Here is a 19,055-nt window from a genome sequence, read left to right as displayed (position 1 = left end):
GTGTCTTTTTGTCTTTCTCTGTCTCTCTTTGTCTCTGTTTCTCTGTCTCTCTTTGTCTCTGTTTCTCTGTCTGTCTCTGTCTCTATCTCTGTTGCTCCCTTACACTTTTCACTGCAGGTTGGTGCCACCACCCACAGAAGCAAACAGTTGATGCCTACTGGTAAAATTGTCCAAAGTTTCACATATGCATTTACATTGTATCTTTACACCTAAAGATAGATCCCTGCATCAAACAAAGAGAAACGTAGGTCTGGACAAGTTCAGATGAGTATTCTCTGTCCCTTGACTTTGTTACAAACTGTCTCTCTGGAACATCTCACCTTCTTTTCCATCTCCTCCAACCTCATTTCTTTCAGCAATAGAATAGAATTCAGCAAGAATGGAGGAGGGATTGTTATATTTCTTCAGGTTTGACCCCAACTGGTGGAATCAGGAGCAATAGGTCAAAGTTGCCAAGAAGAAAATTCAGTCTTGATGTCAGGAAAAACTTCCCATCAGAGCCATCCAAAAGTAGAATGGGTTGCTTCAGGAAGTGGTAGATTCCCTTTCATTGGAGGTTTTTAAAATAAGGCCTTTAGTAGACCCTTTGTCAAGTCCATTATAGTGGGGATTCTTTTCATTTGTGTGCTGGACTCTGGCTACTAAGGTTCCTTTCAATTCTAAAATTCTATGGATATACTGGTTTAGCTCTATTTTATATTTTCCAAGATCATATAATTAAATGTAACAAGTTATAAAAAACACATTTGCCTCACCTTCAGTTTATAAGGCAAATGAAGATAAATTTTTAAAATTTCTCACTTTTCCTACCATTCCTTTTTCATTTAAGTATGTTTTAGGGGAAAATATATATGTTACATACATATATGGAGAGATACACATATAGGGGAGAGAACCTCTGATACTGGCTGTGTGAACTCTTTGAGCTTCAGGCAGTTCTCTAAGACTTTCTGTTAGAGTCTAGTTGTCAGTTCCATCAGTAGAAGGAATTCCCACACCAGAAGAGCCACCAAACAAATCACAACTCCTTGATATGCATGTATTCACATCAATATTTAAAGAATCTATGTCTTAGTCTATGATTCTCCCACATTGCTATCACAGAAAAACTTCACCATGTAGAAGTCCACCCCCTAGGGTAATGAGCCTCTTCACATTTATTAGGTTTACACATTTATTTTCCAGATTCTTACTTTAAATCTGTTTAGTTTGGAAGAACCTGACAGACTTCATTGATATTGCTCTAGAACACACAGGAAATTACTTTCACACCATGATGAGACATTAAGAGCAAGATTTTGTTGGAGATTATTGATGTTTGACCTTTGATCTAGAAGAGGATCAATGATATCAGAAGGGTGATGTCTTGACTCTCAAGTGAATTGGATTTATGTGGGGCAGAACTGTGCAAAGTCATCAGCCTCACTCTCTCCTCTAGAGTCATTAGAGTCCAGTGGCAAGACATGGTTCAAGACACTGGCAATGGCCCAGGATGCAGTGGGAGACCTTGGACTTTTTAAGCTAAGGTCTTTCCCAGGTCCCAGTTTGTCTGAGACAACAGTGGTTCAGTGATTAAAGGCTAGGTTAAAATTGAGGCAACGTATGGCCTAGTTTGACTTCACAAAAGAATCAGCCTAGGAGGAGAAGATGAAAATGTATGAAAATGCATAGAGATAGCACTAAAAACTTAGGAGATCTAATAATGGGGAGAGTAGGTATTCTTGCTTTACTCCTGTATTTATTGAGAGAGGGTCTAGTATATCTCCATTGTATGTGATGCTTGCTATCTATTTTAGATATACTTTTTACGATATTAAAAAAAAGATCCCTCCATACCTACACTTTGTAGGGTTTTTAAGTATAAAGTAGTGTTGTACTTTGTCATAGTTTTTTTTCTGCATTTATTGGAATAATCATGTAGTTTTGAATGTTTTTGTTTTTAATGTGATTGGTCATGTTGATTGTAGAATCATCTTTGCATCCCTAGTATAAATCGAACTTGATCATGATAAATTATTTTTTGGATGAATCATTGTAGTCTGCTTGATAGGAGTATGTTTAAAAATTTGGATCAATATTAATTAATGATATTGTTCTATAGTTCTTCTGTACTTTATCCAGTCCTGGTTTAGGTATCAGGACTATATTTGTCTTACAAAATGAATCTGGTAAAGTACTTTTTTACTCAATTTTTGAGAATAGTTTTTGTATTATTGATACTAATTCTTCTTTAAAAGTTTGATACAATTCTCCCATGAATTCATTAGGACCAGGGGTTTTTGTAGCTTTACAGCTAGTTCTATTTCCTTTTCTTGAGACTGGATTATTTAAGATCTCTATTTCATGTTCTGTTAGTTTGAGTAATCCTCTACTTCTTTTGTGTTCTGAGTTTTGTTAGCCTATGTTTACAGTAGGTTCTGATAATTCTTTTTATTCCTTCTTGTTTTGTTGTGATTTCACCTTGTTCATTTTTGCCCTCTTCTTTTTAATCAGATTAGCTAATGTTTTATCAATTTTATTAGTCTTTTTAAGGAACCAGTTTTTAGTTTTATTTATCATTCCTATAGATTTTTTTCAGATTATCTGTTTCTCTTCTAATTTTTCTTCTTTTGTGCCTTTTGCTTTATTTATTTGTTACTTCTTAATTTTTCAAATGCATATTCAATTCATTAATCATCTCTTATTTTATTAATGTATGTTTGTAGGGAGCTAATTTTCCCCTGAATACTGCTTTAGCCACATCCAAGAAATTTTGGTATTGTTTTATTATTATAATATTTTTTCTCCCCCTGGACACTTTTAAGCTCATCAAAGCTTTCCCTAAACTATGGCTCTCATAACTGAATATAGTACTTGTAGACTTGGTAAAAAGTTAAAAAAAAAAAAGAATTGAATCTGACTCAGCTCTGTGGGTAAGTATTTCTCATTCTCTTCCCTTTGTGCACCTCTTGCATTATCCATTATTTCATTAACCTTTCAGCTTGTCTTTTTAAATGTTAGGTGTCAGAGGTTTGTTTTGTGCCTGGGTTACAAGGTAAGCTTCATTTTGACTTAGGTCAATTAGGGGAAGAGACAATGTCTCAATACAGTTGAATAAATCAGAGGAGTAAAGAGGCGGATGGAATAGCACCATCCCTGAGAAGAGTGTGCAGAGAATGCAGAACAGCAAACCCCAAAGAAAGTAGATGGAGGAGGGGTAGTTCACTTTCTCAAAGAATATCCCCGTTGATGGAATAAGTAGAGATTTGGAATTTACCTTTCCAGAGCAGAGTAGGGAGGCAAAAAACACTACTCAAAATTTAAAATGTAATTGTGTTTGGATAGAAGCTTTCAAACCCTTAGTACATATGGGACTAGGGACAGGCTTTGAGGTGAGAAATTTAGGAAACTGAAGAGTCCCTAGACACATCAACCCTAATCAGGCCATTTCAGCACCGACCACATCTCTACCTATTCATCACTCTGGATTTTAAGAAAAAGAGAAAAGAAGACAGAGAAAAAGATGTGAAGTCAAATGAGAGGGAAAGATGGCAGAAACAGGAGAAAGAAGCATCCTGTACTCATTTGGAAATGAGAGAGTTGAATTAGAAATAATTGGCAGTTACATCTCACTTTAGAACTTTATTACATCATTTCTTTTGAGCTTTGTCACTACCTCGTAAGGAAGGTGCATCTGGATGGCTCAGTAGATAATGTTGGGCCTGAAGTCTAGAAAACTTGAGTTCAAATTTGTCCTTAGCTACTTATTAACTGTGACCCTGGGCAAGTCACTTAATATCTCCATGCCTCAGTTTCATCATCTGTAAAATCTGTGATAATAATAAGCACCTACTTCCCAGGATTATTGTGAAGGTCAAGTGAAATAATAATTATAAAGCATTTAGTACAATGCCTGGCATATAATAGGCACTATATTAGCTAATATACCCACTTCGTAGATAGGCAAATAGGTTCAGAGATGTCACACAGTCACACAGATAGTGTCAGAGCCAGTATTTGAACCCAGGTCTTCCTAACTGTGTATCCAGCACTCTAGTTACACAAGAACTTCTGCCCTGCTCTCCTGATCCCTTCTGCACATTTTAATAGTCATCTCAGAAAAAGGACCCCTCCTCTCTGGGATTCCCTCAGGCTATAAGAGCCTGGATTGGTTAGATTCATAGGACAAAGTAGCATTGACTTCCTGGGATCCACTTCAGAAATGTGCTGTAAAAATTTGAGGAATCTCCTCGGCTTCTTAGAAATGTTCTTACCTACATAAAGGATAAGATCCTTTTCACTGAGGAGATTCATATTGGATGGGGTTAGCAAAAGTTGCAGATTGCAGAATGTTGCTAAGGCAACTTAACTAGAGAGTCTGTTAATGAAGTGAATAAGTATTATATGCAAATTAACTCAAGCAGGTCCAAGAGTGAAAAGAAAAGTAGAGAGACAATTTCACTCGCCTTCTAAAAAGAGCAAAACAGAAAGTTACTTCTATCTATTTGGGAGGTGGGCAACCCAGTCAGGATACTTAGTATACAGGATCGCTAGGTTACCCACTACTTTCTTTAACAAACAAGAAAAGACTGAAGAGAATTAGGAGCCAAGATTTGTCCAAGGTGACAAAATTCATAAACAAGAATTCAAAATTCAAAACAAGAAGGGGTAGTTCACTTCCTCAAAGAAGACCGCTGTTGATGGAATAAGTAGAAATTTGCAGTTCATCTTTCAAGAGCAGAGTAGGGAGGGCAAAAACACTATTCAGCAGAGACTAGAATCCAGATCTGTGATTCTATGTTTCTCTTCAACTTATCTCTCTTGGGTCAACTCCTTCTCTCATCCCTTCCCAGCGCCTTACCATTTCTTCTTTTGGTGAATTGAAGAAGAAACCTTGGAGGAGCTATCCTGCCAAACTGCCTTGAATCCCAGGGAGTCCATGTAAATTGGTATCCATGAAGCAGTGTGGATTAGAAAGGGAATTTCTAATCATTTCACAAAACAATCAAGATTAGGATAAGCTGATTTTCAAAAAGTTTTCTTCTTAGTAAGAGAAGTAAATTACACCCTTAATTTATTCTTTTAAAGTTTCTCTAAAGTAGCATCACTAAAAATATTTAATTTCATAAAAGTTTATGTGTTTTGATTGTTATGGGTAAGGTTTTTTTTTCAGTCTTGACTCTATCATTTCCTGATTAAGAGTGTTTCCTCTGTCAGTGAGTTAATCACTTAGCATTTATCAAGTGCCTGCTATGTGCCAGGCACTGTCCTAAGTACTATGGATACAGAAAACCAAAACAACAGTCCTTGCTGTCAAGGAACTCAAAAAGGGGAAAGACAACATGCAAACATCTATGTACAAACAAGATATAGACAGGATAAATTGGGGGCTAGTCTCAGAGGGAAGGCACTAAGATCAAAGAGGACTTGCAGAAGGTGGGACTTTAGCTGAGACATGAAGAAAGCTAGAGAAGCCAGGAGGCAGAGATAAGAAGGGAGAGAGTTCCAGGCAAAGGGGAGAGGAGTGAAATGAGGAGGTTGTAATAAACTGTCTCTAAGATCCCTCCAGCTCTGACAATCTGCAGCAATATGGTCCTCATTTTTAAAAGGAGGGAAAATGGTTTATTGTTGTCTTAATCACACACTTTAGTGTACTTATTTTTAATTCATTCTAAGCTAAGAACAATAATATCCCTCGGCACACACCTCCCCCAAAGAAATATTAAGACTGATATTGTAAGTAAGATGCTAAAAATTTTAATTATTTTAAGTTGATCTGCAGCTGCTATTCTGGGGGGAGGGGGATCCCAAAGTGTTTTTTAGAAGTATCTTGAAAGCACAGTAGTACAGTGGGTAGGGTGCTAGGCTGGAGTTATGAAGACTTGAGTTCAAAACAAGTTTCAGACACTTACTATCTGTGTGATATTACGTAAGTCACTTAAACCTCTATCTGCCCCAGTTTCTTCAACTACAAAATAGAGATGATAATAATAGCATCTACCTCCCAGGTTGCCATTAGGGTGAAATGAGATAGTATTTGTAAAACACTTAGCACAGTGCCCGGCACATAGTTGTTATTGTTTGTCTTTTGTTTTAGAAGAGGACCAGTGACATCATGGGGTGATTTCTGGACTTGTACATGAATTGGATTTAAGTGAGGCAGAGTTGCACAAAGTCATTAGTCTCACTCTCTCTTTCAGAGTCATCAAAGTCCAGCGTCAAGACAAAAGTCAAGTGACTGGCGATGGCCCAAGATGCAGTGGATGACTTTGGTATCTTCAATGTCTAATCGAGCTCTAGGCACTCCACAGTGCCTATTTCAACCACCTTCCTGGCCATTGGAATAGATTGTTTTCATCTGCCCAGTCCACTGGGGAAAGTCTTCACATGCTTGGTATAGACATCTCCCTAACTCACTGACAGGTTTGAGGCCTGTTGGTTACCCTCAACTTAGCCTGTCTGCTAGGATGGTTTTACTGGGTATGTGACCACTGGGCATGTTACACCTTCTGGGAGCAACAGGTGAGAGTTGGGTGACAGGTGGACACCAAAGGTGGATGAGCAGCACTGGAAAGTACTTAGCAAGCCTTCATACCAGAGGGGTGTATGGGATGCGCAGTGAGGACTAGCACCTCTGGCAAATAGTAGTACTTAATAAATGCATGTTTCCTCTCTTCCCTTGTTCTTACGGGAAATTTTATTATAGTCACAGAACCGAGAACTTGAAAGGGCATCACTTGGAGATCATCTAGTCTAACCTCCTCATCTGATAGAAGAAGAAACTGAGACCCAGAGAAGTAAGGTGATTTGATGAACACCATGCTTAAAGTAAATAGCAGAGGCAGATACTAAACCCATGTTTTCACAGTGTTTTTTTTTTAATGAAACATCATTCCTACTTCCTAACATCTTCCTCCCCCAAAATAACCTTCCTCTTTAATACAGAAACACATTTAAACAAAACAAACCTAAATACTGACTATGTATGTCTTACAATATAGGCCTCATTCTAGACACATAGTTTGCTATCTATCAATGGGGAGGAGGGAGGGATGTTTTGTCATAGGACTTCTGGAGTCAAGAACCATTGAACCTATTTCTTCTGACTCCAGATACAGGGCTTCTTTCCATTAGCTCTATGTTAATTTATGTAATATTAAAATTGTAGAGCTACAAAATCACTATAAAAATGAAGAATTCTGTGTGTGAAATTCATTGCTCATGCCCGATGATTTTGCCATAAAAGGAAAGTTTAAGAGAAATATACACTGTCTTATTTTTTCTTCTCTAGTTCACATAGAGCAGAGCATAAATTAATTTAAAGAGTATGAAATTTACATTCAACACAACCTGGGGGTAGAGGTAGGTAGAAAATATGGGACTTCCCTCACTTTCTTCTTTCCTAAACAATTCAAGAATCCATGTAGAATTGAGCCTACCTAGCTAGTATATTATTCCTGCTCTATACTCATTTCCATATTACCCAAGAGGTAGAGGAATGGTGCATTATCTATATTGTTGAGACAGTTAAGTGATGCATTTGATATAGTGATGGACTTGAAGTCAGGAAGATGTGAGTTCAAATCCAGCCAAAGATCATCAAATCCAGTACTTGCTATCTGTGTGATCCTGGGCAAGTCAAGCCTCTCCCTACCTGTTTCCTCATCTGTAAATGGAAATAATAATAGCATCTACCTAAAAGGGTCGTGAGGATAAAATGAGATACTTGTAAAGCATTTTGCATTGTTGTTGTTGTTGTTTTTGACACAGTATTCCCCCACTTCCACTACTCATTAGGCCAATCCATAACTATGAAAAAAATCTTAGCTTCTGAACTCTTGTCTTTTACTGGAGATTTCTGATCCAAAATTCTGATGAAGTAAACCTGTCTATTCACATTTTCTCTTACTTTGATGGTTCTATAATGTCATGGGTGTGACACACCTATGCCACAGTCACATCATGGATGTGACATTTACTGTGCCACTGTCACAAAGAGGGGCCAAACCCAGTTCCTATGAATCCCAAACCATTGTTCATCCCATTGCATCACACCATTGGTCTTCATTTAAATCTTCAGAAGAGGGTAAAATAAAAGCTGATTAGAAGAGCACCCCTTTTTTGGATAGAAACTCCTTGTACAATGTAGATACTAGCCCTTCTGTGTCTTCTCATTTGGACGTATCCTTTTTCTATGCTCCTATAAATCCTCCAGAGAGGAACTACAGCACGAAGACTGTCCATTTGTCCATCACTTGCTCTTGTACCACGACTGGCTAGCCTCCTTTGTCTACCCAAAAGTCTCACTCCAAAGCCTCATCACAGCATGGAGGTGACTTTGGGCTCTTGAAGGGTATGCCAGCAGAATAAAAGCTCATATAGGTCTTGCAAAGCAGAATTGGCATCCAGAATAGTCCCAGAAATAGAAGGTATTCACTATCCAAGGATTAACCTAGCTAAGTATGGAGTTTATCCCCAGCCGGTATATTTTTTTGGCCGTGGAAACCCATCAGATCTGCTCATCAATACCCAGATCTGACCACTGCATTGGCAACATTGTTAGATGACACTTCTTTAGACTTTATTTTCTGTTTCAACTACTTAAAGATCATCATCAACAACAGCCATCAATATTTACTGAACAGTGTAGAAGGCCCTGTGCTAGATGCAAGAAACACAAAGAAGGATAAGATGTAGTTTCTAGGCTAACAAAACGGGGAAAGCAGTGTAACCAAGATTAAAAGATAAGAAGAATGTGGGTGTGTGATAATACCACTAACACAAAATGGTTATCTTATAACCTTAAGTGGGTTAGTACAGAAAGTATAGAAATTAAGGGGGCTACTGAAGGAACTGCCAGGATTAATCATACAAGTGATGGTGCAGTGGGAGAGCGCACACTGGGGGTGGCCATGGTTTTGTCCATGCTTCCAATCGTGGTGGCATTATTGCCATCCAGTCTTGTTCCAGTCTTCATTTCTGCACTGACTGAGCAGTACTATCAGATGTTGTTGACCTTTCTGTGTCAGGGTGAATTAGTGCTCACAACTTTCGCAATGGACTAGCCCAGCATAGTTTACATTTTGGGGAAATTGGTGTGGAGAGAAGGTCATTCCTGGATTGGAAAGTTTTAATGGAAAAAGGAACCCATCTATTGGAAAACTATCAGTGTTCCAAAGCAGAATTTCTAGTCCCAGAGCAGCGGAGACCCTGCCATTTCTGTTTTGGTTATGTGATGGTGAGGATGTTATCTCATGAAACATATGGAGGTGTGCTGAGGGGCACAAGTATTTATTAAGTGCCCACTATGTGCCAGGCACTGTGCTAAGCACTTTACAGATATCTCATTTGAGGTTGGTGAATGCTATGTTATTAAAGCCTCCTTGGGATGAGAGGATAAAGTCAAAGGGTGTAAGATTTTAGAGTTGGAAGATATCTCAGATATTATGTGGTCCAGCCTCTTTATTTTGCTGGTGAGGAAATTAAGGGTCATTGAGGTTAAGTAAATTACCAAAAGATCACAGGATTATAGGTCTAAAGCTGGAAAGAACCTACACAGTCATTCAGTCCAACTCTCTCATTTTTACGGATGGAGAAACTGAGACGCAGGGAGGTAAAGTGATTTTTCATAAGGTCCCACAGGATGTTAAATATTGGAGGCAGGATGTGAATGAACCCAGATCCTTTGAATCCAGAGTCTATGCTCTGTGTCACAGTCACAGAACAAGGGGTCAAACTTAGGTCCTGTGATTCTAAAACCACTGTTCAAACCACATTGGATGTAAATGGTCTTCATTTAAGTCTTTTATTGTTGTTCAGTCATTTTCAGTTGTGTCTGACTCTTTGTGACACCCTTTGGGATTTTCTTGGCAAAGATACTGGAGTGATTTGCCATTTCCTTCTCCAGCTCATTTGACAGATGAGGAAACTGAGGCAAACAGGGTTAAGTGACTTGCCCAGGGTCACACAGCTAGTAAGTGTCTGAGGCCAGATTTAAACTCATGAAGATGAATCTTCCTGACTCCAAGCCTGATGTTCTAACCACTGTGCAACCTACCTGCCTTTAAATCTTTAGAAGGTTAAATAAGAAGAGCTGATTAGAAGAGCACCACTTTTTGGATTATTTAGCGGGGCTAATTAATGACCATCAAGATCTTTTCCTCTTATGAATTTGTGAAAATTTTAATATGACCAAATGACTACTTGGATGAGAGGTCAGACTTTGAACTGAAAAGAATAGGGAAGAGGGACTCGAGAAAGGAATATTTGGGGGTGGCAGGAGAGCTTCCAGCTCTAGTTGTAAGATTCAGTTTCTCAGAATGTGATAGTCCTAAGCACACTATTATTACTGGATTTTTCAGTGTGTCTTCCTGGATTATTGCCCAACCAGTGCAGACAAACAACTATGGAGAAGAAAATAATAATCACAAATATTATGAGAGCCAAGCATGCTGACAACAGTCAGTAGACTAGTGTACTTGGAGTCAGGAAGACCTAAGACACTTACTAGCTTTGTGACCCTGAGCAAGGCACCAACTCTCTATGCCTCAGTTTCCTCACCTGTAAATGGGGGAAAGTGGACTAAATGGCCTCCAAGTTCCCTTCCAGCTCTAAATCTGTGATCCTATGAACTAATCAGGGGAAGAAAATCCCCCAGGGGAAGGAGGTATGCCAGTGGGGTGAATAATCCACCCTGGGATTGGTGAATGGTTTATCCTCAGTCCCATAGGTAAGAATTGGCAGAATTGGGATTTGGATGCAGATCCTCTAATTCCAAACCCATTATTTTTTATTGTTATACTTTATTGCCCCTCATTCAGTGTGTTTGAACAGTTATGGTATTTGAGACACAGTACAAGCCCCTCCTATGCGGAATTCAGGTTTCCCAAATGTTGCTCAGAATAGGCAAAACCCCCTACCCCTACACTCCAAGACTCCAAAGTAGCAGTACTTATTACCATGCTGGAGGGTTCACAGAGTTCTGGGATCTATTAGGAAGTTGTGTATAAGGTTGAAGTCAACCAAATCCTCCAACTTCTATTCCTGAAGCAAGAAACAGCTTACAGATGCTAAGTTTTGTACTTGTTTTTGTTTTTAATTTAAAGACGAAGCACTGTATGGAGAGAGGAGAGGAGAGAATAGAGAAAGAAAAGGAGAGAGAGAGAAGGAGAGGAAAGGGGAGAGAGAAAGGAAGGAGAAAGAAAGGGGAGAGAGAGAGAGACAGAGAGAGAGAGAGAGAGAGAGAGAGAGAGAGAGAGAGAGAGAGAGAAAGAGAGAGATATTAAATGTCTTCTGCTTTGGAATAATGGATCCTTTGCTTGATGATATTGGGATATTGGTGTGGATGTGTCAGTGGTTGTAAGTAGGGTAAAAAATGACTCAAAATCCCACATGTGAGGGATCCACTAGTTTTACAGAAAAACTCACTGGGCTAGAAATCAAGAGATCTGGTTTTAGTCATTAACTGTTATTATCTAGTCTCTGTTATTAACCAGTTGTGTAGGCTTGGATAGTTTACTTAATCTCTGGGTATTCTTTTGTTTATCTATGAAATGATGGCTACTTGATCTCTACATCCCCTTCTAGATCTGTAATTCTATCCTTTATGTGTTTTGTACATGTACTTTATTTGACTAGAAATTTGGAAGTAGAATGTTCTCATTTCAGCAAGCTTTATAATAATCTAATTTTAATTGGGTGTAGTCAGTAGTAGTGATCAGGGTAAGAGACATTTGGCCTACAGAGCCCAAATAATGATCACCTTTTGCAGTTCCAAGATTCAAGGAAACTCTTGATCAAATTGCTAACACAAATGTCTTGCTGGTAGTAACAGAGAGCTTGAGGTGTGAGCTCATCATCAATTCATCACCATCTCTACAATTCAGTTAGCTGCCAGAGACATTGGATTCAGGGAATGAGTAAAGGCTTTGGGTGGGCGGCTTTCCACTTGGCAAGTGTACATCATCAAAGAAGGGGCTTAATTACATCATCAATGCCATATCCCTGTCCTTCCACCCAGATTCCATAGCCCTGCCCAGGATGGCAGCAGAAGAGAAAAGACAAGTGTGAAGAGGGATTTCTTTACTAGGAAATTTTGCTTGGCTCTCAACCCCCTAAACAAAGACAACCCCTCCACTCTGCAGCCCCACATTTGGCATCCACCCATCCCCGTTTGCTTTTATCCCGTTGCAGGCTGCTGACATGCCCTCTGGTCTTCCCTGTCTGTTCCTGTAAGAATCCCTGAGCCAAAGCTGAATGTGGGAGGCCAACTTGTTTTTTGGGTTCCCCACCCTAGTCAACTGGAATGAAAGGGAAAGATGCACAGGACTGCCTAGGTTTGCAATGGGAGCTTGATCCCTTATCTCAGGGGCTTCTGTCAGAACCCAAGGACTCTCAACAATGCCTGCTCTTATATTTGAAACATGAGTATCCTGGGGGACATCATACAACCATCTCTCCCTTATCAACCATCCTAAGGGACTGGGGAAGGCTAGATGAATGAGAACCCACAAATCATTCAGAAATCTCAGCTCAGTTGCAACTTCCCTCCCGGGACTCACCTTGTGCCACAACTGCCAAATCATAGCAGCAACAGAAGCAACGACAACAATCACAGCAAATTAGCCAACCAAGATTGAAGCTGGAAATGACCCCAGAGGCCATTTAGACCAATGCCTTCTTTTTTTTTTTTTTTTGCTGGCATTTTATTAATACAAGAGGTCAGTGGCACTCTCAAATGCCAAAGACCACAATACCTTCTTTTTACAGTTGAGGAAACTGGGTCCTAGAGAGGTAAAGTGACTTGCTTAGGATCATACAGCTAGTTAGAGGCCCTTAAACAGCAAGCTTTCTTGCCTCCTAGTCCAGTGACTGAAACCTGGTTCCCGTTGGAGGAAGCTCCCCATCTATGTTAGAAGATTTATAGTCTAGAAGAAGAAATAACCTTAAGCAAAAGGGTAACTAGTTAAGGGAGGAGGCCTGGATGAAATGAAGGGGAGTAGCTTCAGGAGTGATTTAGTAGCTTTTTGCGGGGTATGTTGTTGTCAAATGGTTGGTTTTTGATAAAGACAGAACTGTGACCCAGGTCTCCTGACTTCCAATTCAGTGCTTTGCATTTAGGGCAAAGGGGTGGGGTAGAGGAAGCATCAGTATTTATTACATATAAATATTAAAGAATTACAGTGATACCCCACCTAGTTAACTCTTCAAAGATATGATGTAAGATTAAAAATGTTATTACATAGTCAATAAGATGGTGACAGTCAGCATACTAATATTCATATGAGTTGATACTGAGTTTTGAAGGGTAGCACCAATAAACTAAGACCACCTAATCTTTGTTTCGAGCAATCATTCATGTGATAGTCAAATGACCTTAGAGAATTATAGTGGGGTTTGATCATAAAGTTGCAAAACAGCTTTAGTCCAAGAAGGAAAGAAAAATGTATTTATTAAGTGCTTTCTATGTCCCTGACACTGCAAAACACTTTACAAGTGTTATTTCATTTGATCACAACCACCCTGAGAGGTAAGTGCTATTATTATCTCCATTTTTCAGGTGAGGAAACTGAGACAGATTAAATTATTTGCCCAGATTCCCACAGCTAATAAGAATTTAAATCTAGATTTTAATCCAGGTCTTCCTGACTCCAGACTGACATCCATTCTGCCATCTAACCACCCAAGTTCAGAAAATATTAGAGGACGCATGCTTGTATATATTATGTAATCAGAACAGTACTAGCTGCTATGAGGGACACAGACAAAATGAGATGTTGTGGTTCCATTGACCATGATGATGTAAATAAAAATAACATTGAAAGATACCCAGAATTATGATCAGTGCTCTGACCAATTTTGATGTCAGAGAGCCAAGAGTGAAGTGTGCCTCCTTCCATTCACCAGAGAAGTAGTGAACTACTGGTGTAGCCTGAGAAATTCAGTGTCAAACACAGCTAATGTGTTTCTCTGTTTTGTCTGGTTGTACTTCTTAGTTGGGAGTGTATGGAGTGGGGGTTCAAGGAGACCTCTGTTATGAGGCTTGCTGAGCCCTTTTCAGGGCTGCTCATCTACCTTTGGTGTCTACCTGGCACCCAACTTTCACCTGTGGTTCCAAGAAGCTATAGCCTGTGCAGTGGCTACTCCCTGGTTAACACTCTTGGCAGACAGGCTAAACTAGGTTGAGGATAATCAATAGACTTCAAACCTGTCAGTGAATTAGGGGGATGTGAAGACTTTCCCCAATAGAATGAGCACACCAGAACATTTTGTTCCAGCAGCCATTAAGGTGGCTGAAACAAGCACTGAGGAGTGTTTAGAGCTTGGTCAGACATTGAAGACTCCAAGGTCACCCACTGCATCCCTGGCCATCACCAGTCATGCTGACTTTTGTCTTTCCACTGGACTTTGATAACTCTGGAAGAGAGAGTGAAGCTGATGACTTTGTGCAATTCCACCTCACTTAAATCCAATTCACCCACGGAGTCAAGGCATGGCCTATGATATCACTGGTCCTCTGAAAATGGAGGACAGAGAACAACAAGAGAGGGATCTATTGTTGGGAAGTGATAGCAATGACTTAAAGGGGGATTATTGAAACAAATACAAAGACTTCAGAGCTCCCATTCTCAAGGAAGTTGGAGTATGATTGGTTCAAACTGAAAATATAAGATCGATATGTGTGAAACAATACACAAGATTGATAAACACAACACAATTAAAGCAAAAACATAATTAAGTTAAAAACTGAATGGTATAGGCAGACTAACTGTTACAGAAGTTCAGAGAAGGAAATGATCCTGTTAACTGGTGTCTCTTGCTACAATAAAATAGTCAAAGGCCTGGGTTGGAGGAAGAAAGCAGATCAGATCCTTAATGATAGATAATTGACTAGATTGGATTTCAATCCACACTGGCCCTAGCCTTGGCCACCATAACTTGCTATGTATCTTTGGCTAAGTCATTTCAATACTTTGGGCTCAGCTGCCTCACCTATAAAATGGTCCCAAAAGACTGGGCCATATCATTTAGAAGGTTGCTTACAGCTGGGACAACCTATGATTCTGTCCGTGGGTCACAGACAAAAGAAACTGAAGGCCACAGGAGTTTTTGGGAGAGTAAAGGTGGAAGCAGAATTGGAATTTCTCTCCTTTCCATATTCTGAGAAAGGAATTCATTATCGGGCTGAGAACTGTGTAACATGGTTACCAAAAAGACCAGCCCCCAGAGTCAGGAGTTAGGTTATTTCTGAACAAGGAATCCTGAGAAGGAAATAGTGAATTAACTTGTCATATTCTAATGTTTTAAAGATTCCTCATTTTTTTCAGTTTCTTCTGATGAGGATCGCATTTAATCAAAAGTAAATGATTTTTAATAGAAACTCCTTGATAAACTATAGGATAGCATCAAACTCTGGAGCCGGAAGGGATCTCAAAGCCCATCTAGTCCAGCTCCCTCATTTTATAAATGAAGTAATTGAGGCCCGAGGAGGACAAGATGATTTATCTGGCCATTCTCCCGTCCCTCCTCTTCTGCATGCCCTGCTGTCCAGTTGATAGACCAGTGGCCCCTTACCCTTTTTTGATTTGGGAGTACTTACTTGCTTTTCATATTTGTATTTAAAAGAGCAACAATCCCTAGAAATTTCTGTCTTTTAAAAATGTTTTATTGATAATATTTTATCTTTTTCCTGCATCTTTACTCCTCCCTTACCAATAGCAACGTTCCTTATAACCAAGAAGAAAAGACAAGCAAATCAAATCAGCACATATTGGCTAAAAATGCATGCTTCATCCTGACTTCTAGTCCATCCCCTCTCTGCTGAGAGGTGGGAGGCATCTTTTGTCATCAGTCCTCTAATGTCATGATTGGTTAGAGTTTCAAAATGCTTCAGTGTTCTTCTCCTTTAAGTTATTGTGGTCATCATGGAAATGGTTCTGCTGGTTCTTCTGACTTTATTCTGTATCAGTTCATACATGTCTTCCCAATTCTTCATATTCATAATTCCTTATAGCAAATAGTATTTCACTAAGTTCATACACCATCATTTGTTCAGCACTTTTCTAATCAATGGGGTGGCTTTCTCAAAGGTAAGCTTAGTGAATTCAATCTTCAAACTCCCAAATCATATACCTCATGGCAGAAGATCTAAGGCCACCAGTGATATTATGTCCTGAAAGTTGACAGCAGGTAAGATGAACACTTGGCTATTGTATCCCAGGAAGACCAGGTATCACAGAGCTATTTGAGGTAAATGGTTAGTTACCAGCCATAACTATGTGGTACTTGGGGTGGATTAAGACTAGAAGATGGTCCGTGGCACAGTCCAGATTGATTTTGCCATTGGCAAAATATGTCCTAGGACAACTCATTTGACCTCTCTCAGTTCTCATATCTACAAAATGGGCCTCGAGATGCAGAGTCTATCAAGATGAGGTATACAACTGGCTGGAAGTTTGCAGTCACTGTTAATGATTCAGATGAAGAAATGCTATGAATCTACCTCAGTTTCTTAAATCACAGATATATCAGGTTGGAAGATGTTAGTGATCATTACATGCAGGTCTTTGCCTCCAGTTTGTATATCATTGCCTACAGAATATGGCTTCCATTCTGTGTACCTTTTCTTTTGAGAATCCTATCTCTTTATGAACTAGAAGGAAGGGGCTTTTTTGGGGTGGGGAGTGAGTAATGAAGGAAACTGGACACATCAGTCTGCTACATCTGTTTCATCTCTGAATTGGCAGGTGCTGATCAGACATAACAACTCTTAACCACCTCCTGATGCTGGAGGCAAAGGAGTGATTCTTGGTGGTTTAGGGTGTAACTTGAAATTCTGCCAGTGTAATTTCTTTCTTATCCCATTATCTGAAAGAAATTAGAAAAGAAAGAGTGAGCTCATTCTAACATAAGCCATTATAATTTTTAGTTTTCCTATCATTTAAGTCCCTTGTCTTTTTCCCAATTTCAATATTATCCTCAGAAAGCCCTTATTAATAACCTTTCTGTGCAGGGTACTGTGTTAGGCACTATTCAGTACAAATTAGGTCAATTAATAAGTATTTTGTTGAGGATCATTACTGTGCTCAATCATTGTCCAAGGTGCAAGGGCAAAGACATAGCACATGCTCTTGTGGAGTCTATGTCTGGGTCAGGGGGCAGGACTAACATACTTGGAACAACTATAGAGCAATACAAATAGTATATAATGTATACTACATATAAGTACCATTGAAGTTCAAAGAAAGGAGTAAGTAGAGAAGACTGAAGTCATCAGGAAGATTTTGTGGATGATATGAGATTGGAGCAAGTCCTTGAAAAGGTAGATAACATTTGGATAGGCAAAGAGGGGTAGAGAAGGTAACCGATGAAAGAGAAAAAGGGGGAACCAAGGCAGTGGGGCATTGAACAGCACAATAGTCAAGGATCCTTGTTGGGGATCAGTGAGAGATCTTTCCAAAAATGAACTGGGACCAGATTGGTGAAGGCTTTGAATGACAATGATGAGGAGTTATTGAAGGCTTTTGAGTGGGGGAATAATATGATCCAAGTGGTGGTCCAGAAAAATCAGTAGAGTAGCAGTATGTGAGATGGATTAGAGAGATGGACTGCAAGGCAAATTAATTAAGAAACTATTGCAATACTCTGGACTGAGGTGATAAAAACCTGAACTAGGTAGTAGTCTGGGAATGAAAAGGAAAGGACAGACATGAGAATCAGAGTAAGCCCCCTGAGAGTTTATAATAAAATAATTCTCATCATTTGGATAGGACAAACAAACCTTTGATTTTTTAAATCAAAGTGCTTAGATTTTTCAGCTCTAACATTTTGAAGAACCTATTCTCATTTGTCATTCATCCTCTCAGAATTATGGCTGGCCTGAAGCTTTTGCTCCTAATGAGCCCCTATTCATTTTAAATTCAAACTAGGCTCTTTACTGTTTCCCAGTTTTTGGACCTATGCCACATTGTGTATGCTTAAAGTTCCCAGTCATCTCTTAACTGGTAAATTTAATGGTCTTTTCTCTCCTCATCCTTCTTGGTCTCTCTATAGCCTTTGACACTGGTGGTCACCCACTTCTCCTAGATGCTCTCTTCTCCCTAGATTTTCATGACACTGCTGTCTCCTGATTCTCCTCTTATCCAGTTATATCAGTCTTCTTGAAGGTCCTTAAACATAATGTTCCATCTTTGGTCTCTGTGTCTTTGTGCTCGAGATCCCCCATGAATGGAATACTCTTCCTCCTCACTTCTGCCTCTATAGTTTTCCTAGCTTCCTTCAAGACTCAACTCAAAGTCAACCATCTACAAGAAGACTTTTCTGGCCCCTCTGGCCACTAATGCTTCTTCTATCAGATCATTTTTCCATCTACTCTGTGTACATCCATCCATCCATCCATCCATCCATCCATCCATCCATCCATCCATCCATCAATTCATCCATCCATCCATCCATACACACATATATGTTATATACCAAGTAATTTACACATTATCTCTCCCATTATAATATGAATTATATGAAGACAAAAGCTGTTTTACTTTTCTTCCTTCTCTTTCTTTCTTTCTTTTTATCCCCCAAGTAGATAGTATTTTATTTTTTTCTAATTACATGTAAAGACAATTTTTAACATTCATTTTTATATAAAATTTTGAGTTCCAAAATTTTCTCCCTCCCTCCTTCCCTTTCCTCTTACTCGAGATGGTAAGCCATATATGTGCAATCATGTTGTTTTACCTTTCTTTGCATCCCTGTTATTTAGCCAGTGCCCAGAACATAGTGAGCAGATTAATAAATTAATTTTGCTCTTATTGTTGACTTAAAGTACTTTGTCTTAGGTGACCCAAATGTAGAACTCCTATTTCAAGAAAACAAATATACCAAGTCCTCAGCTCCTACAGGTGGAAAATGTTGTGTATAGGAAGAATATCAATTAATCATCAATCAATCAAAGAACATTTATTAAGCACTTACTATGTGCCAGGCACTGTGCTAATCACTGGAATATATGCCAACGTGCAATTCTATTGAAAGATGGTTCATCTCAGAGGCATTTTGGGTGGGAGGAGGATGTTTCT

Source organism: Vombatus ursinus, unplaced genomic scaffold, assembly GCF_900497805.2.
Source record: "Vombatus ursinus unplaced genomic scaffold, bare-nosed wombat genome assembly UNPS02010548.1, whole genome shotgun sequence".
Lineage (NCBI taxonomy): Eukaryota > Metazoa > Chordata > Mammalia > Diprotodontia > Vombatidae > Vombatus > Vombatus ursinus.
Note: the sequence above shows the minus strand (reverse complement) of the source record.